We start from the raw sequence: 21,094 nt of genomic DNA, 5'->3' as shown, positions 1-21,094 counted from the left end.
CAAATGCAAAAATATATGTGACTAGTTATATTTTATCAAATTGTGTATCATGCAAACGAAAATAATTAAAATGAATATGGCTCTAGTAGGACTCATGCAACTACCATAAATTGAGTTTATAAATACTTGAAAACATGCGTTAAAACATGGATTAAAAGAGTCAATTTATTTGTAGATATTATCAATGTAATAAATATGTGCCATTTGCTATTTTTATTAATGACATTCCTCTATACATAGCCTACAGTCGGTAAGGTAGAATGGGTCTAAAAATACTAAAAAGACTGCAGTCCGATCAGTCCGGTCTTAATAAAATTTCTAAGTCCTGGGAAGGACTGGGTTATTGGTCTATTATGGTAACTAAAACAGCTGAATTGACATGGTTACTAACTACGTCCTCTCAGCTTTTCAGCATGATGTCTTTCAAAGATACAATATTTCTTAAGTTTAAAGTAAGAGCTGTCTAGCTCAAACGTATAATACTCCAGTATTATACATTATTATTATGTCTAGGACGGTAGGACTAACAAATCATTCCTTAACACAGAAAGGAGAAGGGGGAATTGAATTGGAAATTTGTATGACAGATCCTACTCTAATGTAGGGTAGACCATATAATACTCAAGTTCGCCCTCTTTAATGTGGCAGAAGAACTTATAACTTAGAACAATGAGATAACATAAGTTTAAAAGCCCACTTGTTATATTTTTTTCTTTTGTTTTTGGAAAAACAGTATTTATTTGATTTTAATAATAAAAGAAATACCCATATAAAACAATTCGACCTGTGAAATTCAGTAATCACGGGTTTAAAGAAATGATTAAATTCCAATATCAAGCCTATCTTAAGCCTCTTTATTAGGTATATATTCGACTATTTGAATCTAATAAAAGGGTGTTTTTTTTTCCATAAAATTATGACATTGATAAATGACATTCTGAATATATATTATTTCATTGCAGTCATTTCTCAGTTCTTCTACCCTATACCCTAAAATTAAAGAGATAAATGTTGGAACGTGTTGCTACTTGTTTGATATTAAAGCATGAACCCGTGTTACAGCATACTGTTGGAGCTGAAAAATATTTAGATGTATCTTACATTTTTGGTTTAAGTTATTTATAAGCTTATAAGACCAAAAGTTTGCTTTAATGATGTATATTTTACAGTGGCTTAATAATGTCATTCATGACTTTGCCTTGTGGTCATAATAATTTACTAGTTAAAATAAATTGTATATAAATGTATACATGTTATATTTAAAATATAGCAATTATATCTTCCCCTCAGGATGACCTAGTATAACATTTACGTGCATTCATTCTTACGTCGTGATTGAACACCGTTATATTCTATAAATCTATGGTATCAGCAATTTTAATTATTAAGAAATGGTATTTGGACGACGTTTCCATCATCTAATCTAGTTAGTGACTTGGAAATGAGAAAGTGCAGCTTACATTTTCCGAATTACTCATATTAAAAGAATTAAGACTATAGTCTAACAAAAAGGTCAAAAAGAGTTAAATAATTAATTAATCATACAGTTATTTTAATTCTTTAAATTATATATTACACATTTGTTTTATTTCATAGATTCTTATATTTCAAAAAAATTCTACTAATAGTGAGATAGTAAAAATAACCTTTCGTTGTTCAAAAAATAAAAATAAAATACATGATCTATGTATAAACCCATACAATAACAGGGTTGATTCTTGTTTGTAAAACAAGTTATGGAAAAATAGTTATGAACACACATATATGTGTATAATATTTTATAGAAGTAGGATTTTAGTAGATGTTATTTTTTCTATAGGACATAAACATTGTTTACTTATATAATTTGTTTAAAAAACAGTTGAGAGTTTTGGCGTCTTGCAGCAAAATACTACAACTCACTAAACGCCCAAATTATTTCATATATTTATAGTTTTTGTAAATATTCAAAAATGTATACCAGAAAACACTAATTAAAAAGAGATACTCTTTTTAATATATTATGTTGCACCTTCAAACAACATATTATTATGCCACCTCACGGATAATATATACATATTTTTTAGTTTCCTCATCCCAAATTCGAAGTATTTTATATTCTAGAAATAAATAATAAAAAATTAACAAAAAAAAGGTGTTAAAAGGAAACTTGCTCTTTAAAAAACAAAATACATCACTTTCTTCGTTTAGTTGAAAGATAAATAAATTTCTTTATTGACGGAGAAAATTTGTTGATGGACTCTTAATAACTCTTGTTAGTTATTGCTTCTTTTATTTTTAAAAGGAAAAAACTAAAATTTTGATATGATATTATGAGCATTATTATCTACCTATAGCAATAATGATTTAAAATGGATTTATACAGTGACATTTGTTTCATTCATCCAATTGTTCAAAAACTCAAGAATTAACATCTTTTTAATTAATTAGCAGTTCAAAAGACATATATATACCATTTTTGTAATATTTCAAATATTTAATATTGTATCTTATAAGGTAAATTGATTAACTGAAATATCCTTTCACGACCAGTTTCTCTCTTTTATTGGTTCAACTAAAAAGCCTCACATTTGATGAAAGTAGTATTTTGATAAGCACATTTAAAAATATATTATTTAATATTTTTGCCCTATATTTTTTATTTTGTCTACACTAAAATCCAAGCAGCCAAAAAACTACAATATTGGGCCCTTAGTTTTGAAAATGGGATGGTACAAGAGGTTTGAAAATAGTCAATTTTGACCCAAGTTTTCTTTTTGACAATAAATGTAAATACCATGCCAAAAAATTCATTTTTATTGATATATTTACTAACATAAATCTAATAAAACTTTACCAAAAAAAAAAAAAAAAAAAGAACTCTTAGTATAATTCCTAAATTGATTTGTATATTCTTATATATTTTAGATATATTGATAATTTGTATTTTTAGTTCTATTTAATTGATATTAACTAATATTCAAAATAAGAACCTACAAAGCAGTTTTATGTTGTATTTAGAACATAATAAAATGTCTAAATAGAGAGTCTAAGGAGATGAGTGATTAATTACTTATATAATTTGATTTCAAAACTCCTAATTTGAAAAAAAACAAAACTTGTTGAGGATATAACAATATATTTATTTAGATCTACTAAGATTTTTACATTTCCCAGTAAATATTATTGTAAATCACAGCATCTTGGAAATTTAGGAGGATCCCAATGGAAAAAAATAAGACTGTTAATTTTTTTTTAGTCTTCCTTTAATTGGTCAAATGGAGTTGCACTGATTAAGTATTCGTATACATATTAATAAATTACATTCCATCTGACCTAGGAATCGTGTTCGAAGTTCATATAGATTAAGTATATTTTCTTCTCTGGGAAAGATCGGGCACGAAACTATGCCCAGTTAATTCCAGAGAATAATTTATCCTGTCTTTCTATAATTTATTTTTAGATTATAGGAAGAAAAAACAATTTTCGTTTTACTCCATAAGTTCTCAATTCCGATTTTATTCATTTAATCATTATCACCTATAGTTCACAAATTTTTTTAGAGGCCACTCTTTTTGTAAATCTGTAAACTGATCATACCCACAACTAACAAACTTAAACAGTAAGTGATAAAAGAGCTATTACCGCCTCCTTTACAAAGCATAAATACCAAAATCTTTAAACTTAGTGATACTTCATTCAATATCTATTCAACATCATATTCAATGTTTTAAATATAATTGAATGAATCTGATATTATGAAAAAATTAAATGCAGCCATAAAACTCCAAGAAATTCTTGGCAAAAACCCAAGCATGTACCAATGTATAACAATTCAGAGTTTATCATGTTTAATTTTTAATTAAGTTTATGTACCACCGGGTGGTCTGTGGAAATCTGAATCCCTACTAATTCAATAATTAATGAGTCATAGAAATTAATTTATATTTTGCTCTATTAAAGCATCAACAATTAGTTACAAAACAAAAACTGAGCTTACGTACAAGTCAAGAAAATGAGACTTGAAAGTGATTGAAGAATTTCCATTCTCCCACACCAAGCAGTTGGGCCTCTCCAGGGCCACCGTTTACGCCGTCAGCAAGTACGACATGTTGTAGAGGAAGATGGGCTTTATTAAAAAGGTTACACAGGATCCGGAGGAGTTAAAGAAAACAGCCCCAGCCCATCTCCTCAGGTCCATGGGAGTTCATGAGAGAGATTTTGGGGGTTCACGCCAGTGTATTCAAAGAGCTATAAAAAAGTGGATTGAAAGAGTCTTGTGAGGGTAGAGAGACCACTTTTCACGCCCGCAATGAAAGAACCCCATTTCCTCTGTTGCAAAACTCTTTTGAAGAGTCTTTTGAGTTCTTTTGAACTCTTTTTTATACCCTTTTGTATGCCTGATGCATACCCCTTCGAGTAGAACTTTCAAGTCCATATCAAGTGGAAGATCAAGGTCCTAAGAACCACTGTCAGCCAGCATTGGGACGCCAGGAAATTACATCCACAGCGAATACCAGGCCTTCCGTCTAGGAGCCATCATTTCCACTAAAGGGGAAGGGGGTCTACATGAAGAGTAAGAGATCTAAGACTCACATCTAGTTATTGCATCAATGTTGTTGAAATTCTGTTGTTAATTAATATTTTGTTGAAGTTTAAAATTCAAAGTGTTAAGATTTTAAAGGATCACTCAGTATATCTGATATTTTCTGTATCAATATAAAGTCACCTATTTTAAGACATTCTTGTATTTTGATTTTTTCTCTTTTACTAAAAGATAATTTAAGAGCTTATATTATCATAGGTGATATGGATTGCGATCAGTTAATATGAGGCATGAACTTAATCATTTATGGTCATTTTATGACAGAAACAGGGAGAAAAACTAACATAATTATCATCAATTTGCATGCTTCTAAACAATATCCATTATTTTATTTTACGTACTTTTTTTTTGTATATAATCAATCTTCTTTTTTTTTTTTGACAATACTTATAAGAAAATGATTTGTAATTTTCACATAACTGCCACTATTAAAAATATAATTATTGTTCGTGCTTTTGTTTTTCATAAAAATTAATGAAAAAAAATACTCATTTGCAATTGAAGCACATAAAAAAGCCAATGTTCATTATTATATTTCTCTTTTTTTTTTTATCAAAATGGGAATGACATAACAGCACAAAATCAGTTCTGTGAGATGATTCCTCATTTAATAGTAAGGCACCGTGTTATCTTATCCTCCTGAAAGAAAAGAGTAAAAAAAAAAGTCCTAAATAAAATGTTAGTTAGCTATATGAGGCAACTAACAGATCTTTTATCTATTTAATTTGATACTAAACAATTCATGACGAATACTTCAAGTATTCTTTCAGCTGAAAGAAAAATTACATGGTATTTTTGTTTTATTTTAGAAGCTCTTCCTACTATCAGTTGTAAAAAAATTGAGAGCTGTCAAAAAATACAATGCTTATTTTTGTGTTAGCTCTAAATATAAAACTCTGTCAAATGATTTACGAGATCAAAGCCTAGATTATAAGCTTGATGAAAGATCAAGCATAAGTGGATATATCACATTGAGGCATGTAGGTATTTATTTTCATTTATTATTTATATGTACCTTTATAAATAGTATGTTATTGTAAGCCTGCCATACTTTTATCTACTTCATAATTGGTAGATAGATATATGGATAATACATAATTTGGTCATACATTCCTTGGTAACAAATATCTATTTTTGTTTTGTTCCTTCATCAAGAAAGATACAAATATTATACATATAATAAAGTGTTGTTTTTGTTTATCTATTAATATTTGGTTCGATCCTGAAAAGTGTTTTAACAATAACTTGGTATTATTCATTATCGGAGAACAAGGAATCCCATCATATTGTATTATTCATAAAAAAACTCCCACGGTGTAAAGTTGTACGTCATTCTAATCAAATGAATGGCAGAATGTTTGTTAAGATTTTATAAAGATTTTCTCATTTTGTGGAACTTAAAATGTATTCTAATTGGGTTTAAGCAGATTTTCATTTGGAGAATTGCCCGAAACGAAGAATTATATATATTTTTTTAAATGATCTACTGTTGTACTCAGTTTTGTGAGGAAATTAAAATAATGAAGCGTAAATATGAATCTAAAATGATATAGAAGAAAAAAACTATAAAAGCAATGTTGCAACGAAGTTGTTTTGTTGCTTAGACTCTGCATTCTGATTTGCTGAAATGAGTGATGTCAGACAAAATATAGTCACTCAGAAATGAAATAATAATATAATAACGTAATTTGTGAATTGGTAGACCCCTTTCACTCTTAAAAATCAAAAATTTAAATTTGGCCTTTTATATGGGAAAGTCATCAGTGTATTCATCAGCACACAAATCTGCAGTGTCCCCTTTTGTGAGCTCTTTTACTTTCTCTAGTGCTTCTACAGTCTTTTCTGCATCGAGGTCCTCATCCGTGCAACCATCTGCTCCTACAGTTTCCTTCTCGTGTGAAACTCCATTTTTGCTAATTCCGTAAGTTAATTAATGCAATAAAATAGTCTTTCAAATATTATTGATTGGAAGAATGGGCATACATACATGACTGATTAATATTATTAAGATTTGATATATTATTTATTACTCTCCACTATAAATGATTTGTATTTTTTTCCCCCAGAAAATCGAATTTTGACAACCGCGCTGGTACATTCTATCATAATTTTTCAAAGGAACTAGCACATTGCTATGAAATTGGGTGAAAGTCAACGAAAAGAATAAATAAGTTCAATCCAAAAACATTTTGCACCTGCAGCAACCATTTCAGCTACGACTATTATGAGAGAGATCTTCATAATGAATTACTTTGACTAGCATAACGAAAGTTGCTGTACCTGTATCTGATCTGTATCATTTGCAAATTTATACACTTCTAGCCGTTCAAGCTTAAATATACCAACTGAGCGAATGGAAAGGTCTTGGAAAAGGGAGATCCACTAAACTATTCAACCTTTTTTGGCAGTGGAGCATCTATATTCGAGTAAAATGATCCCTCAGGTTGTCGAAATTCATCAGGTTCAAGTTTCTAATGTCAGTGTTGATATTGAATGTGGCATGTTCTTCGAGAAAGAAGAAACACACCCCATGAAAGTAAGAAATTTCATACTGTTGGAAGAAGCTAAAATTGTCAAAAGGGGAGGCTTCAAATATAAAGAAAGAGATTAAAGTTTTGCAGTTTAAAAAAATACAAAAAAGGATTTCCTCTGATTTGTTTTAAAAGTGACTCAAACTCCAACTCAAGTCAAAAAAATCCTCAGCCCACAAAAGAAACGTTTGCATTAGGATAGAGAGAATAACATAAAAACTTTGGTTTTGAAGACGATGGCAAAAACCCTAAGGAGTTGAGAGACTAAACCAAGCTTTAACTCTCAAGTTTGGAGTCAAATATACCCTAAAAATTCTCAAATGCTACGCAAAAATGGATACAGGAATTTCAATCATAGCTCTGAACATTAAATTGAAAACCAATAAGGAAATAAAGAGTTTAAAACAGCTCGGACAGTTGTCAAATTAATCATAATCTACGATAAGAAACACAAACAAAACATTATACTATTAACCAATCGAAAATTGTTTGATCCAGCACTAAACTATTTTTATATAAATACCTTTTTTGGTTTTATTCACCAAAACCATTCGAATTTTTCTTTGAGTTTAGTTATAACTAACATATATTATGTACAATATATTCTAGTTAGAGATTTATAACTTTGTAGAAATACATTTTATTTCGTTCTAATGTTATGCTTACCCAAAATACAGTTTCAATTTAAAATGGTTGTATTTTTAATAAAAAACTTTTTTTCATACTTTAACTTCATTTCCAAGATTATTTTATGGTGTAAAATTGTTTGTAAAGAAAAAAATTTAGAGGCTTTATATATATGGTATTTGAAATTCTTTATTTCTAATAGATTACTATTTTTTAATAAAATCATGTTTGTTAGTGCCTATATGATTTGTAGAACTGTTACTTATTAATAACTCATTTAGAGGCAAGATTCTAAAATTGTCTTACAAATACAGTCAGTTACTATCATGATTAGGAAGAATTTTCTTTTGCCATCGAACATACATATTGCCAAAAAATCGTTTGACAGAATATTTTAATAGATTGATATAATTATAATTTAGCTTATGAGTATTTATTAAAATCAATTAATTTATTGAATTTCAAATATATGTAAAAAAAAACATTTTTAAATTCATTTTTATACTTTAAAACATGCAAATCTCTTTGTATGCAAATTATTCCAATGATTATGATGCTAAATGGTAAGAAATATGCACCGTTATATCCGATGTTATGCAAGAACTTTAAAATGGTCACTTACGCCCATATCGGATGATTGAAATCAGATTTATTTAGGAGAACAAACATTTTTAAGAACTTATAATGTTGAAAATTAATCATTGTATAATCAACAAATTATCATTTTTTTTAAATTAGGTATGTTTCCAAATAATTTAAACATCTTTTTTTTTATAGAAATAACTTTCCTTCTACAACCTCCGAATGAAAAGAGAAGGGAAGAAATAATCGGGTATTAATTTAATAAAAAATAATGATGAAGCGAAAATATATTTTTTCTGACTTAAAAACTTCTTTCGTTGTCTTTTAAACAAAGAAAGTTATTTTTCTGCAGTTTATATAAATATATATTTGACGTTCCTCATTACTAATTCATTTATATTTTCAAAAAAAGAAAACCCCATATTTGTGAGAGGGGTTAAAAAGGTTTATGTAAGAAAAGTGTATTTAGTAAAAAAACTGTTCTTTTTTATTCTTATGATAATAATAAATATCTACCTAAATTACTTTTGGGTTTATCAATATAACATATTGGTTTTTTTCTCACCAATAAATAAATAAGGCAATTATAGGGTGAAAAGTGGCTTTTCTAAAAGTATACGAGGATCTGAAAAAACATTAAATAAAGTTTATTTTGTTTCTTATTGTGTTACCAATGTACAAAACAAGAAAATTGTTAGTTACATTTGTTCCTTGAAATCCAATTTTGATAGTTTTTATATTTATAAAACATATTATACATTTGATAAATAATAAATCAACCATGAAATTAAATGCTACTAAATAATTTCTTAAAAAATAAAATGCAATGAATTTAAGTCCTTAAATAAATAAAAAAACAATTTTGTTTTTTTCATTGGATTTCATGAAAAAATAAATACTTATTTGGACTTTTGATAAAAACTCTTATATGAATTTCAAAAATCAAATTACAAATTACAGAGCAGTGTTTAATAATATTGCGTTTATTATATAAAATAATTGTTATAATATTATAGTTATGTACAATACTTGATACACTGTACAACTCAGTCTTCACATTGAAAAAAAAAGAAAGACAAATCCAGGAAATCAATGGGGAATACAAAGGAACCACTTTTAAGCAAAGCAGATAATTAAATTAACTCAACCTTAAATAAAAACTGCAAACTATTCTAATAAACCCTAATCAACGCTTAATTAAAGTAAACATGGAATTCCTTATTATCTGATTTATTGTTTCAGGAAAAGACTGAAAAGTAATGCCTTTAAAATTTAGATTCAAAGAAATAACATGCATTTTTTTTAAAATTTTGGGGTATATAATGCCCCAGTTCAATAAGATAGGGTCAATCTATTAGTTCATTGCTTATGTAAATTTATGAGACTGATTTTTCAAAATTGCATTAAAAACAGAATGATTTAAAAAAATAGTCAAGTAAATTGAAGTTATTCTTTTTTTAATAGAATATGATTGCTTTAATTTGATTATAAGTAATTAAATGTCATTTAAATTCAACATGTTTAATTTCTTAGCCGATAAAAAATTATATATATGATGTAAAAATTACAATATTATATAGTATTTTTATAGTCTATCATCATCTATAGACAACATTTAATCAAAAATTGATTATTTAATCCTCCCCAAAAGGTCAAACGACGACTATAGTCAATATTTAATTAAAAAAAGAAACTCATTAAAAATATATTTTTCATCAATTATAGAGATATTTTCTACCATTATATATCGATACTAACTATTGTTCCGCCTTCAATCGATGGGACAAGTTGAGACAAAAAAATTTACCAACATTAAAAATGATTGTACAGCTGATTAGGTTGTGAAAGTAATACTATAAGTGACATATTGCTTTTAACTTCACCAAAACTTTAAATAAATCAGCTCTCAATATCCTTTTACAGCCAAATAATTTACAAAAAGGGAATTTCATGCAAATTTGCCATATTTTGCCCTACATTAGGGGAAAAAATAAAAGAAATATACTCATTTGTATATATTCAAAGCTAATTTTAAGCTATGAAGGTATTTTTCTCAATTACAGAGAGTTCCACCTTATTAAGAATTAAACCATAATATACTAAATAAATTACAAATTTTCTTTTTATGTATGTAAATGTAACGACTAATTAATTGCACATAAAATGGTTTCAAAATTATATTTCTTTCAGGGCAGAGCTCCCATTAACAATTTTGTACACACATATAATTTTAACATAATTTTGATAATAGATGTATAACATACATATTATTAGAGCCATAAATATACCTTTCAGAATATAACTCCATACGCCTTTCATTTGCAAAGTAAATGCATTCACCATAACAACTTTTCCTTCAGATTCATGAAGTGGATTCTCATAGCGACATTGAGACTATATATCACGTTTATCTTCGTTAGGTGGGAGGTCAGGCCTTTGTTAGTGTTTACGCACTAAAATATTTGGAAAAGATACTCTGGAAGTCTTCCTCAAAATTAGGCAAGAATAAAATCAAATTGACCGATTTACATCACTACTAATAGTAGTCTACGTACCCTTTTGTCTATATATTAAATGCGACTGTTTTTGTGTATGTCCATGAATTTTTGATCATTTTATCTGTACGATTTAAGAAGTTCTAAAAGATAACTAATCTTTATCTGACTAACGTGATGAATTCCAAAACACAAATGCCATTTTATCCCTTTACTACTGTGCACAAAATATTTTTTTGAAGGTATGTGCTATGATGTACGTCTTAAAGAGATGAAATATGTGGTAACAGTATTGTAATTTTATTTCCCTCATGATGTGTAAAAATGAAGTGACATTTTTCTATTTTTTATTTCAAATTTATTTATCATGAAACATTTCGATGCATAAGGAGTCTCACATTTTCATTGACACATGAAAAAAGAGCTATATTTAAATAAATAGCACAAAATGGTTATTTTATTTCGCAGGTAAATTTTACAATGAGTATCATGATTGTATGTGTAATGTGGGGCTTAGTTATATCATGTGGGTTATTTATCTTGGTAATTTAACAAAGTATGAGTAAAGTAAAAGCCTTTGTATTCCGTTTGCTTTCTTTAATATTTAGAAAAACTGTATAAGTTTATCAACAATCATATTACTAATGAAATAGTGCTATATAAATTTGATATTAAAGTATGGAAAATATAGCGGTGAACCTCAAATATAAGTGTAAAAAATAATCCATAAATTAAATATCACTCATAGAAAGCAATCGTCAATAAGTATATATTTTTTATGATATAACTAGAAACGGTAAAATCGTAAAATTAAAAAAAAAAAATTTATCATATTGGTTTTATGAGAGTGAACATATAGGCACTCTTTTTTCACGTGATGAGGAAGTCGTTACTCTATTCTGGGTCAGACACCGAACATGCAGTCCCTCAGACGCTTCCCTGAGGATCAAAGAAACCTCTTAATATACCAAAATACACCCCGGCCCTCAGGTTGTTCAGATGAAGTACTGGACTAAAATACAGTTTAAACTCTACCGCCGCCCGTTTCTAGAAACCAAGGAACCCTTCGATTATGCTATAACACTCCTCCAGCCCATAGGTTGTGCAGGCAAACATTTGGCCTGCAGTCAAGTTTAATTTCTTGACGGTGCTTCCCTGAGCATCAAAGAACCCATCCTATATTCCAAATACACCCCAGTCCACTGGTTGTACAAGTAAAATGATGGGCCAAATACAGTTTCAACCATACCACCACCACATTTCTAAGCTCCAAGAACCCCTTGTTAGCTGATATAATGTACCCTAGCCCATGGGTTGTGCAGGCGAACTTTTGGGCCTCAGTATGTTAAATTTATCCGCCACAGCTACTCTGAGTATCAAACAACCGTTCTAATATTCGAAATACATCTAAGCCCACAAAATGTACATTTGAAGTGCCAAGAAATGCTAGTTTAAGGTCACCATGGCTTTAAAACACAAAAATATTTTAGCCAGAACCGTTTCTTGGGCCTTAAGAAAATTTCAGGAAAATCCATTTATTGGTACGGCCGTGATTGAAGGACATAGGTGCACACACAGACATTCACATTCAATATGTAGATGGTATATGTTGGGTTCCAGTTGCGATTTTGTACAAGTTGTAATTTATATAAGCAATTTGTAAATTGTATAATAATATTATACACGTTGCAAACCAAAAAATGGGATGAATTATTTATGTATGGAGGATTTACAGTACTTGGGATGTGAATAATGCAATATTTCAATATTCTATGGATAACCAATATACTAATAGTTTAGTTTGTTGTTACTAATTTAATATAATTACTAAGCCTTAAGTATTGCAGGGGACATTATCAAGTTCAAAACCGCAAATAATAGTTGGTAATTAGAATGATTAATGCTATAATTTAATAATGCACTTGAAGGCTTAATGATTCAAATAGTAAGTCAATTTTCAGTTTTACGAAATACCAAGTATACTTCTTATTTTATATAGCCGGTTAGATTTTTATAACTAAGCCTCGTCAATTGTTTTATTACAAATTACACTATTTCATGAAAAGTAGCTAAGTAATGTCTACTAGTTAGGGCATACCGAAAGTAATTCATTGAATTAAATTAAGTGGGAATGTGCAGCTATTTAATTTTTTTTAAATACTTTTAAAATTTATAGAATTAAGCACATAAACCCCTAGAGAAAAAATATTTTGTCAATATAAAGTATATTTTACATAAACTCAAGTGCTTTAAAATCAACTCACTTCTATTCTAAACCCAACGCTTGAGTAATGTCTTAAATCGTGACGGAGGGATCATTTTAAGATTGATGAATTAATTTGATCAATTTAAATCAATATACCGTAAATACAAATGGGAAAATAAAGGTTTATACATATAATGTCTTATAAATGACATTTAGCAGGCGTTTTGCATGAATCATCGAGTGTGTTTAGGAAATGGTCAGACTTGTAGCATTCTAGGAAATAAAAACCAATGGCGTAAATCCGTTTTTTTTTAGCTGTCCAATGAAATTGTAATTGGTAGTATGAAGAAGGAACTTTCTTTTCCTTAGAAGTTGTCATAATTATTCCATTCCTGAGTAGTGAACATCCTATCCTAAACAGATTCTGTTATATTTAAAACCTGTTTCAACGTTCGTGTATGCTCATAAGAGACGGAGCGTAACCCTAAGTCCTTGTTGGACTCAGAGTAGAATTGGGAGTCGATATCAGAGTAATTCTAGCAAATTTCCTTGTTTATATCCTTTTCTCCTTCCTCTCTTGTCACAGCTGATTGTAGATGATCTAATAAAACGTCATGAGCATTATTCTTACTCTCCTCCGAAACACTCTTCCAATTTTCAGGGTTACCATATTGAATTTCGGTTTCCCATTCGACACTGGATTTTCATCATTGCTACAGACTTTCTCATCATATTAATTTTTTCTCGACCCGTTATTATTATTTCATTCTCGCAGAGATAAGATCTATACATTGAGTAACTACGTGTGAGTGTGCCTACACAAAACGTTGGGTAACACTGAGGATTTCTTAGGGAGTTAGCTTTTACATAATTAAATCAAAGTTTATTCATGTTTTACGAAGTCGTATAACTCCAGGCAATGCTGGTAATACCTCAAGTATATATACTTAGTTTTTGCAAACAGTTATAAAATAATTTTGATCATTACTATCACACATATAGGAACACAATATATATAAATGTATTACTGATTGTTTGAAATCCATGTCAAAGAAAGGTTTCATTGTCAAAAGAGGGAAACATTAGCTATATTCACATTCCTTATTTGCATATCAAAGGACAATACGAGAACATCGAATTCATTTAAGTAGATTTAATGGATATGTATGTACCTATGTGAAAGAGTATATTTTATATTTATCTTATAATGTGTTTCATTTGGTTATGCAAAGTAGCATATTTTTAACTCTGTATATTTTTAAGTATACATAGAGTTTTAAATTTTTGATATAAAAAAAGAGAAACTGAAAATTTAGATTGTAACCTTGTCAATTTGATGATTTTTTTTTTGGTGTAGAGCTGCTTGGCTGCCAGGATACATAATTAAATTAGCTGCTAGCAGCTATACAAGTAAGAAAGTAACAAAATATGGTAACTTTAGAGACGAGATATCTGTTGACAGATATCACTATTTACTATTGGGATCATTGCTAAAAAAGATGAATAATTATCAAGAGGATTCAAATTTTGCTGTTACTAGCCCATAACTTTTTTATAGTTAACATTTACCACAATTTATCTAATATGAACATCCCTATTTATCACTTTTTTTAGCATGCAAGATTTCTTTTGTTATCAACCCAGACAGAGTTATATATTTTCGAAAGTTTATCATTATTTTGTATACATGAGTACGGACCATTCAGATATATAATGTAACCACTAGTGTGGGATCATGAATGAGGAAAAGTAACAATGAAGACCGGTTGGGAATATATAAGTGTTAACAGGGGTTCAATGTTGATTGTTGGTTATTTTTTTAATGTCCAAATTGCAGAGTTCTAAATCTTAAACATATGTTACTCCGATAGCAACTTGAACAGTTCTCGTTATTTAATAAAGCTGTCATCATTACTCATTCATTATTGAAGAGAGAACATCTATGTTTAAAGCGTCACGATAGCTAAACTGCTCTACTCCATTACATTATTCATATTGCCACCTCCGATGGGACATTTTCGACCAAATATCGATCAAACAAACTAACTCAGGACGTTAAAAATCACTCAGATACCCAAGAAACAAGCTATTTCCATGGAGTCGTTGTCATGAGCCGTAAAAATTGCTGCTCGTAAGTCCTTAAGGCTTCAAAACTACCTTTACCTACTCCTGTTAAAAAAAAACTCATCTCCAGCGCTGTAAATGCATGCAGAATTATGAAAAATTAATTCTTCAGTGCTGAAAAAACCTTTATCGTTGAGCCTGTTATTAACGGGGAAAATGATGGATATAAAACCATTGATAAATTCCTCCAGAGTGTCTGAGTGCTGACTGAGAGCATGGCCATGATGGTTGTGTGACCGGCGCGGAATATAAGGGCAAACTCCTTTCTTCTGGCTTCCATTTTCCACTTAAGGGTACATAATCTGACCTAATTTTTAAAACTATAGAATTAAAAATTTCGAACAAGATGTATACAAAAAAAAAAGCTTACGAAACCTCGTAAATTTTCTTTTTAATAACACGCCAAGACTTTTGGAGCACTAGGTGAAAGTGAATCAATGCTTTGATTTGGAACAAAAAAGTTATTTATTTATCTTCCCTAGTTCAAATAACGAATTGTCCAAACTTTTTTACTTGTTAAATTAAAAAATTATTGTGGGAAATGTGTAAAATAAACTTTTTTACATAACAAAATAAATTTTTAATGAAATAAGTTATTTTATATAACAATCAATAATTAGTTAGAAGATTAAATATTTCTGATTTATTTCCTTTCTATAAATGTAAAGCTAAATGTCCAAACGGTCCATTATAATTTTTAATAAGTCATTTAATTACTTATAAATGTATTACGATAAGTTGAATTAATGTTATGTGTAAAATTTACTTATTTTTTGAACTAAGCAATCATATTCTCAATATTGTGTAGTATTCATAATTAATTTGATAAAAATGTAATGTTCACATGAATAAATATGTATCCATTTATATAATGAGTTATTGTATAGCAGATTATTCGATGAATTTATTTAATAAAACCTCTTCATGCAATAATTCCGTTCCTCATGTCTCATGAGAGCTGACAATGTGAATATAACGATTTTTTTTCTGTAGATGTTTAATATAATCAATGTAACATAAAAGTATTTATGCACTTGTACTTAAATTCCTCTTAAAATATATATTTATCCTTTAGATTCGCATATTTTTTCGTTTCTGATTAAGTAAAATTTGAGAATCTGAAGTGTCTTTAGAGTTTTTGAACTATGTTGTACTTACAAGCTATTAACTTATAGCAAATTATATTCTTTATTTTTTGTATTGTATCTATTGAGCAAGTTTGCAAAGATAAATAAAAATTATGCAGAAAATATAAGTTATATGAACAATTTGTTCATATTTGTTTGTAGAACACTGGTCCATATGGGTTAAATAACCATATTTCTTGAGATACTTTTGAATATAGAAAAAAAATGAATTAATTGAGCCTTGGTAAATAATTAGACTTTGAAGTAGTCATTTAATATTATTACTTCAAAACGCAATTACCTTACCTTTAACAAAAGCTCTTAAATTCCCTTTCCTTCAACATGAATAAAAAAAAATATAATGGTTTAAAAAACTATCGACTATTACTTATTTCAACTTTTTTCATAAATTCTTTTTTATTAATAAAAAACCACTCAAATAAACCCTTTTTACTTGAGTTCTCAAAAGAGGAAAAAAATATGAAATTTGATTCATTGCTTCTACTTTTATTAAATCAAAAAAGGACATATTATTTGATGGTTTAAATGTTTAAAATATGTGGTAAGTTAACATAAAAACAATCTTGAACAAAAATAAAGAAAAGGTCAAATGGATTATGAACTTTTTAATATTATATATGCATACAGCAAAACATTTCATTGACATATTTTGGTCAGTTATGGATTTTGAATTCCTGTTCTTGGAATGTGTGACGCTATTCAAGAATTTTAAGTATAGTTTAAAGTCTTCATTTGAATCCTAAATGCCCTTTTCAAATGAAATATATATCAGTTTTTAATTATTTTATTGGGAAAGTGAATTTCTTGCTAACTTATTTCTTATTTGAGGGGCCACAAACGGATTAATCCTAATAATTTGTTGGTATAAATTGACAATAATTTCTGTCGAAAGTACAAATGTATTCCACACTCCATTTCTCAAAACTTATTCAAGAGGTATACACATTACACTTAAACTAATTCAAGTGTCATGTTTTTTTTTAAGTAACATTATTATTGATATTAATATTAGATTTTTAAGCTTGGAGCAATACCCAAGCCAGAGTTGTTTAATATCAGTCTGTTCAAATGAATGCTAATTAATTAGAGAAAATTTATTATTATATTATAAGATGTCTAAAATACGTTCCATGTACAGGTTAGATCAGGAAAACAAGGACTCGAGAGATGGATTTAGAAATCATCCAATAATTTTATATTTCCAAAAATAGGTAAAAATATAATCTAACAAAAGTTTTTGTAAGACTATATTTCACTCAATATGACCACTTCATTATTAATCACAGCCTTTACATATCACCTGAAGTGCGTCCAAATCTTTTGAGGAAGGAGCCATGTCTCTTTGTACTGGAATCGAGCCTTATTATCTGTTGATAACTTTTGGCACCTAGCAAACGAGTCAGAGAGGGTGCCGTCCTGAGTCCACAATTAGTTACCCTCCCGGTAGTTGGAATTCATCCATGGTAAGATGGTGTACATAAGTACTTTATGGTAGGCCTCCTCGACGATTTTCTCTTCAGCCTTGAAAAAGAACAGAGGCATCCTCTTTTCATTAGAGGCCACAACGCTAAGGACCATTGTTTCGGCCGGATATGGAGTGTGGTAAACAACTTGTACCTCTTCTTTTGTTTCCTCAAGCCGGAAGTTATTGAATTGATCAACTGTGAAAATCTTCTTTTCCGAGAATTTTTTTTACAATTTACCTATTTTCCTATATCCATGTGAGGATATTTTGGACCTCTAGTGACTTCTAAGTTTCAAAAGGTGGCGTGAGATACATGTAAAAGAAACTGAACCCAAGTTGTGCTTTATAGCCCTCCTCATGGTCCTAGAAGCCATAGAGAAGCCGTTGGCAATGGGATTTATCGACTTTGTAGGACCCTCATTTATATTCTTCTCCAAACTTAACAAGAACTTCATATCCCTCTTTAAATTATGCCGTCTGTTTTTTGACATCTTGGAGAGGTCTTCTCCATTGTTTTTCATCTTGGCCAACTTAAAAACCAGACTTCTAGAACACTTAACAATGTCCATAATCTTCATCACATTGACTCGAGCATCTAGGAGATCTGAGATGTGCTGCCTTTTTGCTTTTTGCTCGCTCATGATGATGAAATGACTGAAGTATTAGTATAGTTTGTTTATGTAAAAAAGGACGGCAGGAACAGAACATCAAAAAATAATCACTAAATATTTTCATAGCCACAAGAACATTAACTAACAGAACTAACAGTCCACGTTTTACTACCCTACCCTTATAAACTTCTTTTTTTTAACCTATAATTTTCATCAAAAACAATTTCTTTTTAAAACTTTATGTTAACGAAAGAATCTTCCATTGAACACATTAACGAAATCATATATTTTATTGTAAAGAGTTTATAATCAAAAAAGTCCGGTTTCTTACACTTTATCTAAAATAGCATCAAATATACAATTAAAATGGCTATATATAATCCATAGTTACATAATCCATCACTTTGCCTTTGTTAGAGGTCATTTAATTTAATAATGTCGGAGAGAGATCGCCAAAGGAAAGAAGTAGCAGATTTACTTCGCACCCAATTTGTCTTTCTGAAATAGCAATTATTGTCGGTGTATCTGAGCGGTCAATTTGAAGAATCCATGCAACTCCATATGTTATAGTCATTAGAAAATTCAGGAGGATTAAATAAACTCTATGATCTTGACGAAATCCTCCGATGGAAACAGCATGCCTCCATATTTCTTAGAAAAGAGTAAAGAAGATTCGGATGGATACAGCAAGGTTCTCAAAAACTTTGTAAAACCCTGGATAAATGAGAATTACCTCAATAGGAACTACATTTGGCAGCAAGACGGAGAACCATGACATACTAGTAAGCAAATCCAAACAATGATGTTTTAACAACTTCGGGATATTTTATTCGAGGGAAAAGTTGTCAGTATCATAACCAGATTTGAATCCACTGGATTATTTTTTTTTGGCGTGACATTGAGAAAAAGGCCTGTAGGACTCGCCACAATATTCTCCCATTATGACTTCCGTTGATTCCACTGAAACTGTCAGATTGTGTTAAAGCTTCCGACCTAGTCTTGAGGCATGTATGGGTGTAGATGTTGGACAATTTGCACTTTGAACGTTTAATATCATAGTTTTGTATAACTTCTATATATTAATTTGTGATATAGTTTCAAGTTTTCTGTAATTAGGCCCAGAAATAATCTGGACCGGACTTTTTTTTAATATAAATACTACATTTTAAAGTTAACTATATAGTTATATGATGTACAATAACTCCTTTTAAACGAACCATATCTTTCCCAAATATGTCTGAGAGGCTTTATAAACATAGCATTACTAACATGTTTGTAAAAAAAGTTATATATAGAACATTTTAGATGCAATCAAACAAGACAAAAAACATCATCCCATCTACACATAATACTGTGGTCAATATGTCGGAGTAATATATCCGCTATTGGCGTACTTTTTAACCAATATGTAATCGAAATAAAACTATTTAAAAAAACATGTATATCCCATACTTTCTCCGACATTTGACATAAATTGTAAATATATCTTTATAGGTACCTTAATGAAATTTCGTACCTTGCACCTGCTAATTCTTTTTCGACTATTTTTCATTTTTTAAATAGGATTTTTCTTTTTAGAATCATTTATTATTACAACGGTACTTCTATACTTTGTCTTTTTTTTGAAAATCTATACATAATATAGCTTTAAAAAATTGATGCCCTTAGTTTATTAAATTTTTATTTGATTTCTTATAGTAAATCAATTTTTCGGCAAAGATACACATCAATATAAAAATTAAAACAAACACAACTTTCCACATTTTTGAATTAATAATAAAATTTCTTTAATTATGTTCTTTAAAATTGATTTTGAGTAGATACAATCTCTCGGTTGTGGAATAAGTTAAATTGTTTGTTTTTTTAATTTGTTCATTAAATGTGTTTAAATATAAGACATTTACTGTACAAAAACTATTTCCTTATAAGTTAATAATAAATTATTTAAGAACAAAATTATATTTATCTATATATATAAAGAAAAAACTGTTATGTGGTTCTTCAAAAGATTTTTCGAAGCTTGTATGTTTGATGAACTTATTAATAATAAATAATATACTGAGAATAAAAGTGAGCAAAAAATATATTTTTTTGTTTAAATAAAACTCATCAAGAACAAATGGAATACTTACAGATTTCAAACTTCTATGTACAAATCCACAAAGTCCTTCTACAAATCACGGCATAGTATTTGTAGATAAAATGATAGACCAACAAGTCTAAATCTTTAAAAAACCATGATATTTTGTTATTGTTATTCGTCAGCCTCCAAAAAAATTTAAATATAGTCCTATTTAGTAACTAAAATGATAGTTGAAAAAGTGGAACTAGGGACTCTTTCTAAGTCTTTCCCGGGTTTATTTATTCGTTCAACAGGCAATTTTTTATTGTGAAACAAAAAATATAAAACAAACCCTACTAGCTTTCTAATTTTAGCGCTTACTTACTGGCACGCTCATGGTTCTTTTATTATGATCTACAAAGTACACTAGTATGTAATATATGAAAAAAGTTTCTCTGTGTTCATTCTTTTTGGTAGTGGTTAAAAGTATGTAGGGGAAAAGGAGAGAGAAGAGTAAAAAAAAAAAAAACTCATGAGAAATGATGGAAAGGGCCGACCTCTGGTGGTGAGGAATTATAAGATTGTTATTTGTAATATTAATGAAAAAAGGGAATGTATATATTCTATGTAAGGTAAATGAAATATATTATAATCTCTT

At 29.0% G+C, this 21,094-nt stretch overlaps 1 protein-coding gene across 3 annotated transcripts in view; it reads right to left on the bottom strand.

Annotated features, from left to right (window-relative positions):
- The window catches only part of LOC121116447 (uncharacterized), a 98,704-nt gene extending 77,857 nt beyond the window's left edge, over positions 1-20,847 (bottom strand). For 2 of the 3 annotated variants that reach the window (XM_040710702.2, XM_040710705.2), the window contains exon 1: positions 20,507-20,847. The gene's annotated coding sequence lies outside the window, so the exon portion shown is untranslated. The remainder of the gene's footprint in view (positions 1-20,506) is intronic. The other variant, XM_040710704.2, reaches the window with a different exon arrangement.
- Between the last annotated feature and the right edge of the window lie 247 nt (positions 20,848-21,094).

This window comes from Lepeophtheirus salmonis, chromosome 4 (genome assembly GCF_016086655.4).
Source record: "Lepeophtheirus salmonis chromosome 4, UVic_Lsal_1.4, whole genome shotgun sequence".
Lineage (NCBI taxonomy): Eukaryota > Metazoa > Arthropoda > Copepoda > Siphonostomatoida > Caligidae > Lepeophtheirus > Lepeophtheirus salmonis.
Note: the sequence above shows the minus strand (reverse complement) of the source record. Positions and strands in the feature narration are given on the sequence as shown.